The 16,731-nt window shown below is 46.9% G+C and overlaps 1 long non-coding RNA gene across 1 annotated transcript; it reads left to right on the top strand.

The window, feature by feature from the left end:
* Positions 1-14,109: 14,109 nt before the first annotated feature.
* On the top strand, positions 14,110-15,970 carry LOC120639772. Its single transcript, XR_005661661.1, has 2 exons — positions 14,110-15,640; positions 15,744-15,970. It is a non-coding gene; the product is annotated as an uncharacterized LOC120639772 (long non-coding RNA).
* The last annotated feature ends 761 nt before the right edge of the window (positions 15,971-16,731 follow it).

Raw genomic sequence — 16,731 nt, forward strand, 5'->3', positions numbered from 1 at the left:
TCTCGGAAGAATGCTGCGCCGCTCTGGAACGCCATGCGACGGCTGCTGGACTCCTCGTCTGCCGACGAGTTGTCCCGATCCCGGAGAGGTTGTGGATGTAGGTATTGGGTGCGGGAACGGTGGATGAGACGGCCCTCTGCACTCCCGGCGCCCGGGCGCGGAGGGCGGCGGCGGACGGGAGGAGCCAACCCCGACCAGGGTGCTTATTGTAAATATTCGGATCGTGACTATTAATCGCGATCCAAATTAGGGGGCTATAAGCAAATAACTAGATCGCGAATATTAGCAGCGATCCAATATGGGGGGTATTTTGAAACTTTTGCCATCCAATCCGGGGGGGGGGGGGCAATTGCGAGTATTCTGGCACGCTCATGGTCACGGCCGCCGGTGACGCCGCGCCTCCCCGGCGACCTCCTCCATCCCCACCGCAAGCAACCGCCACGGCCGGCGATCTCCATCGCTCCGCGCCGCATCTTTTCCTGGCCTCCTGTCAAGGCGGCGCCGCCGGATGACTCCAGGTCGGCAGCCGTGCTCTGCTTCTCCTCGTCAGGCGGCGTCCTGCTTCCGAGCATGGCATTTTGAGAACCACAATCGTCCACGCAGCTGCAAGATGAATGACGACAAATCGAAATCGGGAACAAAGCCTCAAACGATTGTTGTTGCTTCAGCAATCGGAGCATGCTGCAGGTGAAGAACAAGAGCCACACACCTCGGCGCAAGAAGCCCGCCAGAGCCAAAATGAACTCCTGCGATGCCAACCAGAGCTCTCGGCGCGGCGTCTTCGCAAACTGTGGGAGACCCTCATGTACCTCGCCGTTCGCGACTCAATTGATCTGGGCCACCCACGTCGCATCGGACGACAGCTAGACACCCAGGGGGTGGACGGTATTTGCCCGGGGCCGCGAGGGACGCTGCCTCCGCCTCACACCGCCGCTCGCCGGAGCGCCTCCTAGTTACGGCCGTCTCTCGATCTTTCCCTATCCTCTCAGACGCCTGGAACATGCCCTACCTCGCACCATGCACGCCTTTCGGCTTCAGGTTTGCTGAGACTGCGAGTTCCCCGATGCATCTGCAGCCATATGCCTGCCAGCGGCGCCATGGAACGCCATCTCTACGACGCGAGGGTCTGTGTCGCTCCCTGTGCCACCGTGCGCGCTGTTGGTTAGTACGAACAGCTAGTTGCTAGCAAGGAGACAAGGACAAGGAGGCGGGTCAAGGAAGAAATGATTGCCGGTGGTGCAGTGCCCAAGCTAAGCCGAGATGGCTCCGGAGTCCGGACAGCAGGAGACATCGCTGCTTGGTGCTTGCCCCAACCCAAATTTGACAACTCGTCAACGGAACGGAACTCGCCGTGTAACACCCGAGTGTTAAACTTGGGATTTAATTAGCTAGTTAGTGACTTAAGACGTTCCGTAACAAATCGAGACGGAAATGGATCCAAGTTTAGTTTTCAAATTCTAGAGCCAGAGAAAACCGGAACCTCCGGAATTGGACCCCGAACTTCAGGAAATATCCGGATACTCCGGGTATTAGACCGGAAACTCCGGATTAACCCGGATACTCCGGGTATTCTTCCGGATACTCCGGACCTGAAGTGCTATATCACGTGTCCTGGGTATGGTGACTGTTCCCAAACGTTATTACTCCGTTTTTCACTCCTCCTCACTCTCTCCACGAGCTCTTCCTCTCTCCTTAGCCCTAAACTCCAAATTCTTCCCTCCCAATCCATTTCCAAGGCCAAAGAAGCTCAAATCGATGTGGGCAATCATCTTCTCCAAGTATTCCACCTTGGGGTGGTTTCATTTTCGAGTTTTTCTTGCAAGGGAAGCTTCCTCAAGGTACCCAAGCTAGGGCTAAGTGGTTTGATCGTTTTAGGATGTGTTAAGCGATTTCCTTTGGGTCAATCATCTTTTTATGAATCACTCTACTAGGGTCTAGAAGGATTTCAAATTTTGTGGGTTGGTTTTGCCTCAATCAAAATTTCAGATTTGGGGGCAAAAGCAGTGTGAAACCCGGAAACTCCGGGTATTTATCCGGATATTCCAGAAATTTCACACCCGGAAACTCCGAGTATTAATCCGGATATTCCGGTTTGGCAGAATTGTGAACATCGGGTTGTCTTGGGTAGTGGTGCGTGTGTACGGGTTAGGATTATTTCAAAGTTACAATCATACTGCATGCATTCTTATGTCATAAGCATACGTGTAGCAGCCGCGGCGGAGGAGGTCGTATACGAGGTGGTTGCGGAGCCACAAGAGCCGCAGGGGCTAGCCCCGCAGGAGGAGGTTCGCGGGGAGTCGGCCCAAGGCCCAACTCACCCCAGTGTGGAGCAGCAGACGCAAGGCAAGCCCCGGAGCACAACCTATTAATTTAAATTATGACATATATATATATATATATATATATATATATATATATATATTACTTGTGCATTACGTATAGATATTGGTTGAAACCCTAGTTGCATGATCTCTAGGTTTCCTTGAGTTTATACTAGTATGATAGGACGATAGTAATGCTATGCTTAAGAGTTCGCGGTAGAAGTCGAGTGACTTCTTGTCACTCGCGAGGGATAGAATATATAGAAGTCGAGTAATTTCCAGTTACTCGCGAGACATAGGTTATGTCTACTTATGTTACAATACTTGAGTATTGAAATGGATATGGAGATGTGAGACCGGGCGGGGATGATGTATAGGTATGGCTGCAGGACAGGGTTCCTGGGTGCCTTAGCCCCGTCTGAGTCAATTAAGGACCGGTCGTTGTCGGCAGTACTGATCGGGGATTGAATTGTACTAACCGCATGCCGGGAGTAGGAGGTAATCGAAACCGGTAAGCCGAGTACTGCCTTGTTTCGAAAGTACAGAACTTCTACCCACCCCTTAGGGCGAGTCGAGTGGCCGCGGAGAATCGGAATGTATATGTTTACTTTTGGTGGTCTCTCGTAGGGCTCGGCTGACTATATGCAAGTGGGGCGGTTCTGTAGTTCGAGGCAGGGAGGGGAATGGTTGGCATGTATAGTCCGACGGGGCAAATGCGTGCCGTGTTGGTTAGGTCCACCTTGCAAGGTTAAATCGGATCGATTCGCCATGTCTCGCGGTCATGAGGGCCTTGATCTCTTTGCAGCATCGTTGCAAAATGTTAGAATGTGAGTTATGTATATTTATATAAAATATTTAGTACATTGAATTGTTTTTGCTTGCACCACCATGATTGCTATAGTGGGTCTATGCAAATATTAGATGAGAGTTCATTTATATAGAACCTGGAGCTAAAATAATGAAAGTAAGGAAACTACTTTAGTCGCTCTTTCTGCAAAAATAACCACCAGTCAAAAACCTTGCATGTCTAGTTATGTGGGCTAAGTTATACCCACTGGTCGGGTAAGTCTTGCTGAGTATTAGAATACTCAGGGTTTGTTGCCACATTTATTATTTCAGGACACCCAGACGTCGACTTCTGCCCCTGTTGTTTCAAGTTCATCCGCCGGGATGCAGAGGGGTGGCAGGTCGAGGAGCGGAACCCTTAGGCTAGGGCTTTGTCGAGTTGTATACTTGGGGCTGCGTGTGCAGCCTGTCAGTTTTGCGTAGACCGGTCTGACCGGTCTTGTTAGATCAGAACTGGTGAAAGCTAGAGTAGTTGTAGGATCTTTTATATTTGAACTTCAATCGTATCTATTGTAAAGTTAGGTTGTAAATTATTTATGTATTTGAACTCGGTTTGTAAAACTAAATGTTTCGTGTCGTGATCACTCTTGTATTTTCAAGTAATGAGTTGTGCTTGTGCCATCTGCGCCCACCTTCGCATGGGACTACCGGTGTCGTTTCGATCGGGCCGTGGGTTGAGAAAGGATCGCCAAATTAAGCCATTAAGCTAATGTGCCCGATGTGTTCAAATGACGGCCATTACACTTAATTAGAGATTTAATTTGACGATTCTGTCACAGCTGGTATCAGAGCCGAAACGCACTGGGGGTGGTACGAGCATGACTAATTTTGAGGTTTTTACGACTTAAAAACGAATTTCAACTTAAGATAAAGATTATTTAGTAGCGTGGGGGGGGGGGGTTAATTGTAATAGCCCTATATAGTTAATGCTAGAGTCGCAGCTAGATTATTGGGATGGAGATGAGAGGTCACCGTAGGATGGTCATGCATTGTGCATCATGTCATTCATTGATTTAAAAAGATTCTTGCATTTTGAGGGTGGGGACGAACTGAAACACCACGAGTGTATCCGGAGACTCCGGACATAGGTCCGGATAGTCCGGGTGGGGATATCCGGATATTCCGTGTGAGAATCCGGATAGTCCGGATTTAGATGCAAAAAGAATTTCGGCTTTTGATTTAATTTACGCTTTCTGCATTCTTCCAGGGTTGATTGTTTTGTAATAAAAAAACTTTGGGACTGACCCAACCATGGCTGAATGCAGAATGGGCGAACCACTGAACCCTCCTGATTTGGCCCAAGCCATTGCGGCCATGCTCACCGGACGCGATGAGCAGACGGCACTCCTCCGTGAGATTGTGGCGCAGGGCAGGGCACAGCGGCACGAACATCATCCCCAGCCCCCAGCTCCTGGATATCCGGAGTTTCTGGCTACTCAGCCACCACTCTTCCATAATGCGGATGAACCATTGGAGGCGGACGGCTGGCTTCGGACTATTGAGTCCAAATTCACCCTGCACCCCTACAATGACAGCGACAAGGCAGGGTTTGCAGTTCAGCAGCTCCGGGGTCCCGCACGCACGTGGTGGGACAATAATGTGGCAATGTTCCCCGCGGACACCCGGTTCACTTGGGCACAGTTCAAGGAAGCCTTCAGGGCACATCACATTCCATCGGGGGTGATTAGAAGGAAGCTCATAGAGTTTTTGGCCCTAAAGCAGGGCAATAACAGTGTGCTACAGTATTCCTAGGCCTTCAACACTATCACAGTATGCCGGGTACCATGTGGACACCGATGAGAAGAAGCATGCCTGTTTCAGGCAGGGGCTCAGTAGCAAGCTCCAGGATCGCTTGGCAATGGTCAGGTTCGACAATTTCAGTGAGCTAGTCAACGGGGCTATCATTCAGGAGGACGCCCATCTAGCTCACAAGGCGGAGAAAAAGAGAAAGGCACCAGATGTGGGATCTTCTGGCAGCGCTCTTCAGAGGTTCCGCCTAGTACAGTCGGGTCCATAGAGAGCCCCTTTTCAGCACCAGCCACAGCAGCAGTGGGGATACATGCCCCCTCAGTACACATCATCACAGGGGACAGCCAGACCTCCTGTTCCTCAGCAGGGTGAGCAGAAAGTATGGGTGCAGCAGCCGGGGATGCGCCCCAATTTATTCCTGTGCTACAACTGTGGGCAGCCTAGACATTTCGCACGCAACTATCCGATGCCACCGAAGCAGGGCCAGTAGTCCGGCCAGCAGAGTCAGAAGCAGCAAGTGGCTCATTTCAAACCAGGACAAGTGCACTATACCACCTTCGAGGCCATCCCTGAGGGAGCACCAGTGATGTCGGGTACATTCTCTATTAACGGACACCCCGTTACTGTGCTATTTGATTCTGGGGCATCTCACACATTTATTAGCAAAGAATGTATAAGCAGACTGGGGTTAGAAGTAGAGAGCATATCCAGGCCATATAATATTCACTCACCCGGGGGGCACTTGATTACTAATCAACTCGTTAGACAAGTTCCCTTGCAGTTACAAGGGAAAATTTTTGCCACCCAGCTTATAGTGTTGCCAACCCAGAAGATGGATATTATTCTCGGCATGAATTGGATGGGAGTTCACAGAGTTATTCTTGACACTATTTCTTCAACTGTGCACATTAATTCTCCTGTCCATGGTTTGATAACTTTGTCTCTCGCTAGCTCCACCCCATTGGTCCATACGGTGAACCATGCCGAGGACAAGAAGCTATCAGATATACCCGTGGTATGCGAATATCCGGACGTCTTCCCGGTGGATTTGCCGGGAATGCCCCCTGATCGTGATGTGGAGTTTGCCATTGAGTTGCAACCGGGAACGGCACCAATTTCCCGAAGACCTTATCAGATGCCACCCAATGAGTTGGCGGAGTTAAAGAAACAATTACAAGAACTGCTTAATAAGGGCTATATCCATCCTAGCACGTCACCTTGGGGCTGTCCTGCACTCTTTGTGAAAAAGAAAGATGAAAGCCTCAGGTTGTGTGTGGACTATAGACTTCTGAATGCCGTCACAATCAAAAATAAATATCCCCTTCCCCGGATTGATATTTTGTTCGATCAGCTATTCGGGGCCAAAGTATTTCCCAAGATTGATCTCCGCTCAGGTTATTATCAGATAAAGATTAGAGCTGAGGATATTCCCAAGACGGCTTTTTCCACCAAATACGGACTTTTTGAATATCTGGTCATGTCTTTCGGGCTAACGAATGCCCCTGCTCATTTCATGTATCTCATGAACTCGGTGTTCATGCCCGAACTAGATAAGTTCGTCATGATTTTCATTGACGACATCCTGATATTTTCCAAGAATGAAGAAGAACATGCAGAGCATCTCCGCATTGTGCTTCAGCGCCTGCGGGAGCACAAGCTGTATGTCAAATTCAGTAAATGTGATTTCTGGCTCAAGGAAGTCCGGTTCTTGGGCCACATCATCTCAGACAAGGGGATTCCTGTTGATCCTAGCAAGATTCAGGATGTCCTGAAATGGAAGACTCCAGAGTCTGTTTCAGAGATTCAGAGTTTCCTTGGGCTAGCAGGGTATTACCAGCGGTTTGTATCGGAGTTCTCTAAAATTACTAGGCCCATGACTGAGTTACTCAAGAAAGGGGTGAGGTTTAGTTGGGATGACAAATGTGAGCAGGCCTTCCAGACTTTGAGAAAGCTTCTGACGTCTGCCCCTGTCCTCGCTCAGCCAGATATTACCCGGCCTTTTGATGTGTATTGTGATGCATCAGGTACGGATCTTGGCTACAATCTCATCCCTGTTTGTCCTCGCTGGATATTATTCGGCCATTAATACTGGTTGTAATGCATCAGGTACGGGCCTAGGCTGCGTCCTTATGCAGGATCAACGAGTGATTGACTATGCCACCAGAGCCCTCAGACGGCATGAAGAGAATTATGCTAATCATGATCTGGAGCTTGCAGCAGTCGTGCATGCATTAAAGATCCGGCGCCATTATCTTCTGGGTAATCCTGTTCACATATACTCAGACCACAAGAGTCTTAAGTATATTTTCACCCAGAGCGAGCTGAATTTGCGCCATAGACGGTGGTTAGAACCAGGGTTTTTTTTCCCAACCAGACACCCCAAACCGGAGCACTCCGGTTCCGGTAAACCGGACCAGTTTGACCGGTTACCGGTAGAAACCGGTCAAATTCAAATTTGAATTCAAAAAACTCAGTTCAACCGGTTCGTACCGGTATACCGACCGGTTAGACCGGTTTACCGGTCGGTTTGACCGGTTTACCGGCTGGTTTGGCCGATTTGAATTCAAATCCAAATTTAAAATTGCATGTGTAACCGGTTTGGACCGGTATACCGGCCGGTTAGACCGGTTTACCGGCCGGTTTGACCGGTTTATCAAGTGGGCCTTAATGGGCCGTCTCATTTTTTCCTTTTCTTTTTTTTTAACTTTAAATGCCCGAAAAGTATGTTAAACGAACGAATTTTTGAGAAAATTTGACACCATTAGATTCGTCGCACCTTGAAGTATTTTTAGGAATTTTTCATTTTTTTTAATTCAAATTTGAATTTTGAATTTGGGCCGGTTTGGTACCGGCCCAAACCGGAACCGGATCGGACTGGTTGGACCGGTAACCGGTCAAACCGGACCGGTTCCCACCGGTAAGGGGAACCCTGGTTAGAACTCATCAAGGATTATGATCTGGAAATTCATTATCATCCGGGCAAGGCTAATGTTGTGGCCGATGCGTTGAGTCGCAAAGGCAGTTGCAATTGTATCTCAGCCACAGCGATGCATGCAACCTTATGTTAAGAAATGGAGAAATTAAATCTGGCCATTGTATCTGAAGGCGCACTTGCTAATATTACTCTCACACCTACACTCCGGGACCGAATTATGGAGGCTCAAAAAAATAATGCAGGTATGGAGAAGATCCGGCAAAGGCTTAGGGAAAATGATCATAAGGCTGCATGTTTTCACCAGGATGTTGAGGGTGTGTTATGGTTTAACAATCGCCTGGTGGTGCCTAAGGATTTGGAGCTACGGAAGCAGATTCTTGAGGAAGCTCATCTCTCGAGGTATTCAATCCATCCAGGCAGTAATAAAATGTACCAAGATTTGAAGCATCATTTCTGGTGGACCAGAATGAAGCGAGAAATTGCCAGATATGTGTCAGAATGTGACACTTGTCAGAGGGTTAAAGCGAGCCATTTGAGATCAGCCGGCCCTTTACAACCCTTAAGTATTCCATCCTGGAAGTAGGAAGACATCAGTATGGATTTCATTGTGGGCTTACCCAAAACATCCAAGGGATATGATTCCATATGGGTTATTGTGGATCGCCTTACCAAGTCGGCTCATTTTCTACCGGTAAAGACAACACATACGGCAAAACAATATGCATAATTGTATATGGATCGTATTGTGAGTCTCCATGGAATTCCAAAGACAATCATTTCGGACCGGGGTACTCAATTCATAGCCCGGCTTTGGAAACATTTTCATGCCGCTCTTGGTACACAACTGATTCGCAGTTCAGCCTATCATCCTCAGACAGATGTTCAAACCGAGAGAATCAATCAGATTCTAGAAGATATGCTCAGAGCGTGTGCACTCACCTACAGTCAGAAATGGGATGAATGTCTACCTTTAGCCGAGTTTGCTTATAACAATAGCTATCAGGAGAGCATCAGCATAACTCCTTTTGAGGCCTTATATGGACGGAAATGTAGAATGCCAATAAATTGGTCAGAAGCTGGAGAAAGGACTTTCTTTGGGCCAGACATGGTGAATGAAGCTGAAGAACAGGTTCGGGTCATTCAGGAAAATTTAAAGATTGCAAAATCCCGACAAAAGAGTTACGCGGATAAGAAACATCGATCTGTCCTGTTTCAAGTGGGAGATCATGTTTACTTATGGGTCTCTCCAATGAAAGGGGTTCAGCGATTCGACGTAAAAGGAAAACTTGCACCTCGCTACGTTGGGCCTTTTCTTATCATTGAGCAATTTGGGCCGATAGCGTATCGCCTGGAACTTCCTGCTCAATTATCCGCGGTTCATAATATTTTCCATGTCTCCCAGCTCCGGAAGTGCCTCCGTGTTCCACAAAAGGTGATTGACATCGAGAAATTGCAACTGGAGCCCGATCTTGTCTATCCGGAGCAACCAATAAAAATTGTTGATTTCAAGACCCGGGTTACTCGGAATCAAACCATCAATTTTTATAAGGTTCAGTGGAGTAATCATTCCGAGCGGGAAGCCACTTGGGAAACAGAAGAATTTCTTCGGTCCAAATATCCTGAGTTGCTACAAACTCATCGAGGTATTTAACCATTCCCTCTTTGTTTTAAATTCTTGCACCATCCCTAAATCTCGGGATGAGATTTCTTTTTTGGGGGAAGATTGTAACACCCGAGTGTTAAACTTGGGATTTAATTAGCTAGTTAGTGACTTAAGACGTTCCGTTACAAATCGAGACGGAAATGGATCCAAGTTTAGTTTTCAAATTCTGGAGCCAGAGAAAACCGGAACCTCCGGAATTGGACCCGGAACTTCCGGAAATATCCGCATACTCCGGGTATTAGACCGGAAACTCCGGATTAACCTGGATACTCCGGACCTGAAGTGCTATATCACGTGTCCTGGGTATGGTGACTGTTCCCAAACATTATTACTCCGTTTTTCACTCCTCCTCACTCTCTCCACGAGCTCTTCCTCTCTCCTTAGCCCTAAACTCCAAATCCTTCCCTCCCAATCCATTTCCAAGGCCAAAGAAGCTCAAATCGACGTGGGGAATCATCTTCTCCAGGTATTCCACCTTGGGGTGGTTTCATTTTCGAGTTTTTCTTGCAAGGGAAGCTTCCTCAAGGTACCCAAGCTAGGGCTAAGTGGTTTGATCGTTTTAGGATGTGTTAAGCGATTTTCTTTGGGTCAATTATCTTCTTATGAATCACTCTACTAGGGTCTAGAAGGGTTTCAAATTTTGTGGGTTGGTTTTGCCTCAATCAAAATTTCAGATTTGGGGGCAAAAGCAGTGTGAAACCCGGAAACTCCGGGTATTTATCCGGATATTCCGGAAATTTCACACCCGGAAACTCCGGGTATTAATCCGGATATTCTGGTTTGGCAGAATTGTGAACATCGGGTTGTCTTGGGTAGTGGTGCGTGTGTACGGGTTAGGATTATTTCAAAGTTACAATCATACTACATGCATTCTTATGTCATAAGCATACGTGTAGCAGCTGCGGTGGAGGAGGTCGTATACGAGGTGGTTGCGGAGCCATAGGAGCCGTAGGGGCAAGCCCCACAGGAGGAGGTTCGCGGGGAGTCGGCCCAAGGCCCAACTCACCCCAGTGTGGAGCAGCAGACGCAAGGCAAGCCCCGGAGCACGACCTATTAATTTAAATTATGACACATATATATATATATATATATATATATATATATATATATATATATATATTACTTGTGCATTACGTATAGATATTGGTTGAAACCCTAGTTGCATGATCTATAGGTTTCCTTGAGTTTATACTAGTATGATAGGACGATAGTAATGCTATGCTTAAGAGTTCGCGGTAGAAGTCGAGTGACTTCTTGTCACTCGCGAATGATAGAATATATAGAAGTCGAGCAATTTCCAGTTACTCGAGAGACATAGGTTATGTCTACTTATGTTACAATACTTGAGTATTGAAATGGATATGGAGATGTGAGACCGGGCGGGGATGATGTATAGGTATGGCCGCAGGACAGGGTTCCTGGGTGCCTTAGCCCCGTCTGAGTCAATTAAGGACCGGTTGTTGTCGGCAGTACTGATCGGGGATTGAATTGTACTAACCGCATGCCGGGAGTAGGAGGTAGTCGAAACCGGTAAGCCGAGTACTGTCTTGTTTCGAAAGTACAGAACTTCTACCCACCCCTTAGGGCGAGTCGAGTGGCCGCGGAGAATCGGAATGTATATGTTTACTTTTGGTGGTCTCTCGTAGGGCTCGGCTGACTATATGCAAGTGGGGCGGTTCTGTAGTTCGAGGCAGGGAGGGGAATGGTTGGCATGTATAGTCCGACGGGGCAAATGCGTGCCGTGTTGGTTAGGTCCACCTTGCAAGGTTAAATCGGATCGATTCGCCATGTCTCGCGGTCATGAGGGCCTTGATCTCTTTGCAGCATCGTTGCAAAATGTTAGAATGTGAGTTATGTATATTTATATAAAATATTTAGTACATTGAATTGTTTTTGCTTGCACCACCATGATTGCTATAGTGGGTCTATGCAAATATTAGATGAGAGTTCATTTATATAGAACCTGGAGCTAAAATAATGAAAGTAAGGAAACTACTTTAGTCGCTCTTTCTGCAAAAATAACCACCAGTCAAAAACCTTGCATGTCTAGTTATGTGGGCTAAGTTATACCCACTGGTCGGGTAAGTCTTGCTGAGTATTAGAATACTCAGGGTTTGTTGCCACATTTATTATTTCAGGACACCCGGACGTCGACTTCTGCCCCTGTTGTTTCAAGTTCATCCGCCGGGATGCAGAGGGGTGGCAGGTCGAGGAGCGGGACCCTTAGGCTAGGGCTTTGTCGAGTTGTATACTTGGGGCTGCGTGTGCAGCCTGTCAGTTTTGCGTAGACCGGTCTGACCGGTCTTGTTAGATCAGAACTGGTGAAAGCTAGAGTAGTTGTAGGATCTTTTATATTTGAACTTCAGTCGTATCTATTGTAAAGTTAGGTTGTAAATTATTTATGTATTTGAACTCGGTTTGTAAAACTAAATGTTTCGTGTCGTGATCACTCTTGTATTTTCAAGTAATGAGTCGTGCTTGTACCATCTGCGCCCACATTCGCGTGGGACTACCGGTGTTGTTTCGATCGGGCCGTGGGTTGAGAAAGGATCGTCAAATTAAGCCGTTAAACTAATGTGCCCGATGTGTTCAAATGACGGCCATTAGGCTTAATTAGATATTTAATTTGGCGGTTCTGTCACAGAGCGCGGCCAAGTTTCGGCTATCTCTGGCTTCCCTCCCTCTCCGCCTGGAACACGCCCAAGCTTACACGACACGCACCTTTCGGTTTCAGCTGCAAACCTGTAACTCTGCAACTCCCCAATGCATCTGCAGCCCCATCTGCCAACCGCCGCTGGGTTGGAGCACCATTTTCGTATGGCACGACATGAGGCTCTGGCTCTCTCTGCACGCCCGCTGAAGGAGAAGGAACGGCTGCTAAGCATATCGACGAACACTGTGGATAATTCTTTCTTCAATCCCCTCTGAATTTGCAAACACTTCGATCAAAAGCATAGCCAATTACTCAACAGTGCTCACGCTTTGCTGATACAGGTACAAGGAGCAAACAGATCTAGAACAGCAGAACGTGGCATAGGTGAAGACGGGCAAATTCAATCATTCAACTGCGGCGTTGGGTGAAATTCTCAGCAACCACGCTTTGTTGGGGGTAGGTATCTCTTTTTCGCCATTTAGCATCTTTAGAACTACCTGCATGGTTGGTCGATAATCCCGATCATATTCGGTCACTACGGGAAACCCCAAAGTTGCCGAGTGCTAAAATATTCGCCGAGTGTTTTCCATTGGGCACTCGGCGAATAGTGCGGCCACAAAAACACTCGGCGAAGTACTGACACTCGACGAAAGCCTCCTTTGCCGAGTGCAAGAAACAAAACACTCGGCAAAGACCAGGCGACACTCGGCAAAGACTAGGGTGACACTCGGCAAAAATAAACACTCAGCAAAGCCCGGCCACGTGTCCCTCCCACCCCCACCGTCGCGCGTCTGGTAGTTGAGTGACGGTGTTAGTTATTAGCCGAGTGTCGTTGGCTCCACACTCGGCATCTAACAGTTATTTGCCGAGTGTTTTGCCACGACACTCGGCGTATACCAATTTGCCGAGTGGCGCGACGGTGTTAGTTATTAGCCGAGTGTCGTTGGCTCCACACTCGGCATCTAACAGTTATTCGCCGAGTGTTTTGCCACGACACTTGGCGTATACCAATTTGCCGAGTGGCAGTCTGCAGCACTCGCATATAACAGGTATTCGCCGAGTGTCTTGCGCCCAACACTCGGCATTCACTTGTTTGCCGAGTGTCTGGCCATGACACTTGGCAAAATTTGAATTTTTTTCCTCCCTCTTGCCTTCAAACTTTTTCTATGCTTCTCATACAATACTTGGTATTCTGTACTCAATTTTGGTACATTTCTTGGTCTGTTTGCTATATTTAAGATATTAATTTCATTTAAAGGAATTTCTAGGAATAAGTCAAATTTGAACAGGAAGTGATTACAGTAATGCTATAAAATTAGTAAAAAAATGTTATTCATGGTACTTAGTCCATTTTGAGACCTTGCTTCTTAAATCAAAGCTAATTTTGCATGTCTTCTTCAGTTAACACGATCATGTGCTTGTAGCGAAATTGTTTTTTAATTCTATAAAATGCAAACTAAGTCCGAAAATTATGAGATTTGTCAAGATGTCATGATATCATATGTGGAGTTGTGGTAAAAATTTGATAAGGTTTCGAATATTTTGTCACATACGATGTTTAGAAATTGAAACATCTCAGAGGAAGAATCGTAGCGTTGAACATCATTCAATAAGATTTGGAATCAAAGTAATGCTTGAATTATGATTTGACTACAAAATTTTTTGTATAGACAACAGGGAACAAAGATTGCTTCATGTGAATTTTTGATAATTTTTTGGAATTATTTGATAATTTTAATGCATTCAATGCCACTATACAAGTTTAATTGATATAAATTGAATTTGAGCTATAAGTACATAAAATAACTGAATAATATGTGTAAAAAGTGAAATACATATTATTGAGTGAATTTGATAAGTTATTGTTGAATTAATTGATATTAATTTAAATTTACATTATGGAAAAGAATGAGAAGAAAGAGAAACTTAGAAAATAAAAAATAGAAAATTGTTTGATGAGTGTTTAAGTTTGGCACTCGCCGAGTGTTCTTTTTCGTACTCGGCGAAGATAACACGTCATCGATCCACACCTCTCAAAAAATACTCTCCCATTGGTCCAAAACATTTCACATGGATCCCTCCCTCCCTCCCTCCCTCCCTCCCCATCGGATAAGGCAGCATCCTCTCCCAGTCTCCCTCCCTCACGAACACAGACCTCGGCATCGATCTCATCGTCTCCCTCGTCCCTCCCCAATCAGCTCGGCGCGGCGCAGAAGGCTGGCCCTGGTGGCGGCGCGGACACCAGTGGCGGTGCGTCGCGGCCACCAGGGGCGGCTCAGCGCGCCCACCAGGGGGCGGCTCGCGGCGGCCACCAGGGGGAACGCCAACACGGCCTGCCTCGGGTTCGTCAAGGCGGCCAGCGGCCAGGCGCCGGAGGTGGTGCTCGGTGGGTTCCAGATGGAGAATCGCCTGCTGGTGCTCGACGAGGAGCAGCGGCAGCTCGGCTTCACCTTGTTCCTCAACGCGGTTGGGCTTTCCTGCAGCAACTTCAATTTCACTCTTGCCGCATAGCTGTGTACTGGTGTGGTGAATCTCGAAGCCAGTTGTGTACTTCAATTTCACTCTTGCGAAGCTGGGACACAGGGACACAGGGAGCGACGCGGCCACGGAACCCGCGGCGGCGCGGCCTGCCGGGCACCGGGCGGCGGGGTAATTTTTTTTTATGTTTTCAGAAATTGTTTTTCGAGTGCCACACAGAAAACACTTGACGAAGCGCCGTCACCGTCAACTCCCTCCACGTCCTGCCCCCTCTGTGGACTGGTATTCGCCGAGTGTTTTTTGGCCTTCGCCGAGTGCTCCCGGCACTTGGCATCTTCAAACTTTCCCGTAGTGGGTGCACAGAAGCCCTATTTCCACGCACCTTTTGATCTTCTCTAGCTGTGACTCGTCAGACAATGAAGTATTAAACAAATTCTTTGTTTGTCCATCTTGAAACACTGCCCAAGCCTGTCAAAGAATATTTTTTAGATAAAGGTTAATATCCGACCTTTATACCCACATGGTGGATATATACGGGCAAAAATTACAAGATTTCTTAGATTACAAACCTCAAAATTTACTGATTCAATGAAAGTACAAGAAAGAAAGCTCTAAGAAAGAAAAAAACCTACCTAGATGACTAATTTTATTTTGTCCTGATATAGTTCCCAATAAAGAAAGCCTGTCAAAAAATATGCCTCATATAATTCACAAATATGCATGAGACTCCCATTGAAGAGTACTCCCCCGTTCACTTTTATAAGGTGCACACGCATATCAAGATTCAAACTTTGGATTCTTTGACTCCTAATTTATGTCCTTAACTCCTTGAACTCATTCATTTTTGGACTCTACTAATCTACTAATTAACAGCTTGTCCACAAATATCCTTGGAATGGTTACTATCATTTGAATCATGCATGGATCGAGCTAGTATGGTGCATACAACATTGCTGCAGCTCAGGATTGGAGTGATCAAACATATGTTCATCGCGGTTGTGCACAAGTTGTTTTGTGAAGTATTTCATTTATGCAGCATATGCATGCATGCGTGGAAATAAATTCTTCTTACCCATTTCGTCGGATGTGTATCATCAGGACGTGGTTTAGATTGGCATATATCTCTGACGGTCTCAAGGAGGGTGACACCAAAACTGTACACATCGCACTTCAACGACAAACTACCAGTTGTAACATATAGTGGATCCAAGTATGTCCTGTCGGTTTAAAAAGCACGGACGGATCTCAGACAGACGCAGAAAAAGAAAAACAAAAGCATCATGCACTTGATAATGGAATTAGAATAATGTCTCACGTTGTTCCTATAATGATGTTTTCAAATTCTTCAGTGTCCATTCCACGCAAAGCTCTAGCTAATCCCAAGTCACTTATCTTAGGATTCATATCAGATTCCAGGAGTGTAACGATATGATCCAGGATAACGACTACGACCCACTCTACACGTTAAATGAGGCACATCTGTCCATTAACCTTTTGCGCTTTCGTCCTCACTTCACGCAAAAAGAGTTGCAACCGGGTTAACAGGCCTCCCGAAGCCAGCCTTTTAAGATGGTCCGTCTCCCCCTCAGGTACCGATACGGCATTATCCGCGGCGATACAGTACTCCCATGGAGCTACAATATTCATGCTACAGTGTTCCCAAATCGGTCCGGCCCACTATGGACCAATGGGCTGGTCTGTTACAACACACCCACCCTTAGGATTCGACATCCTCATCGAATAACGAAACCAGCTTACCTTTATAGGCCACAGGTTCAGGATCCACCTTTCCTGGCCACATCCGTACGCCCAGTGCCGGCACATGTGCCATACCGTGACCATACAGGGCCCACACATATGCACCATGCCCGAGCAACTAACGCGTAACGCGCCCGTGACACAGCAAAAGTTTAGCTCTGATACCAAATATAACGACCTGGCACGGGATAACAGCTGAGACCCACTCTACACGTTGAATGAGCCACACCTGCTAATTAACTCTCTTGCGCTTTCGTCCTCGCTTCACGCAAAAGGTTTGAACCGGAGTTAACAACCTCCTAGGCCCAAGCTGTGAGAAACCGCTCAA

This window comes from Panicum virgatum, chromosome 7K, assembly GCF_016808335.1.
Source record: "Panicum virgatum strain AP13 chromosome 7K, P.virgatum_v5, whole genome shotgun sequence".
Taxonomy (NCBI): domain Eukaryota; kingdom Viridiplantae; phylum Streptophyta; class Magnoliopsida; order Poales; family Poaceae; genus Panicum; species Panicum virgatum.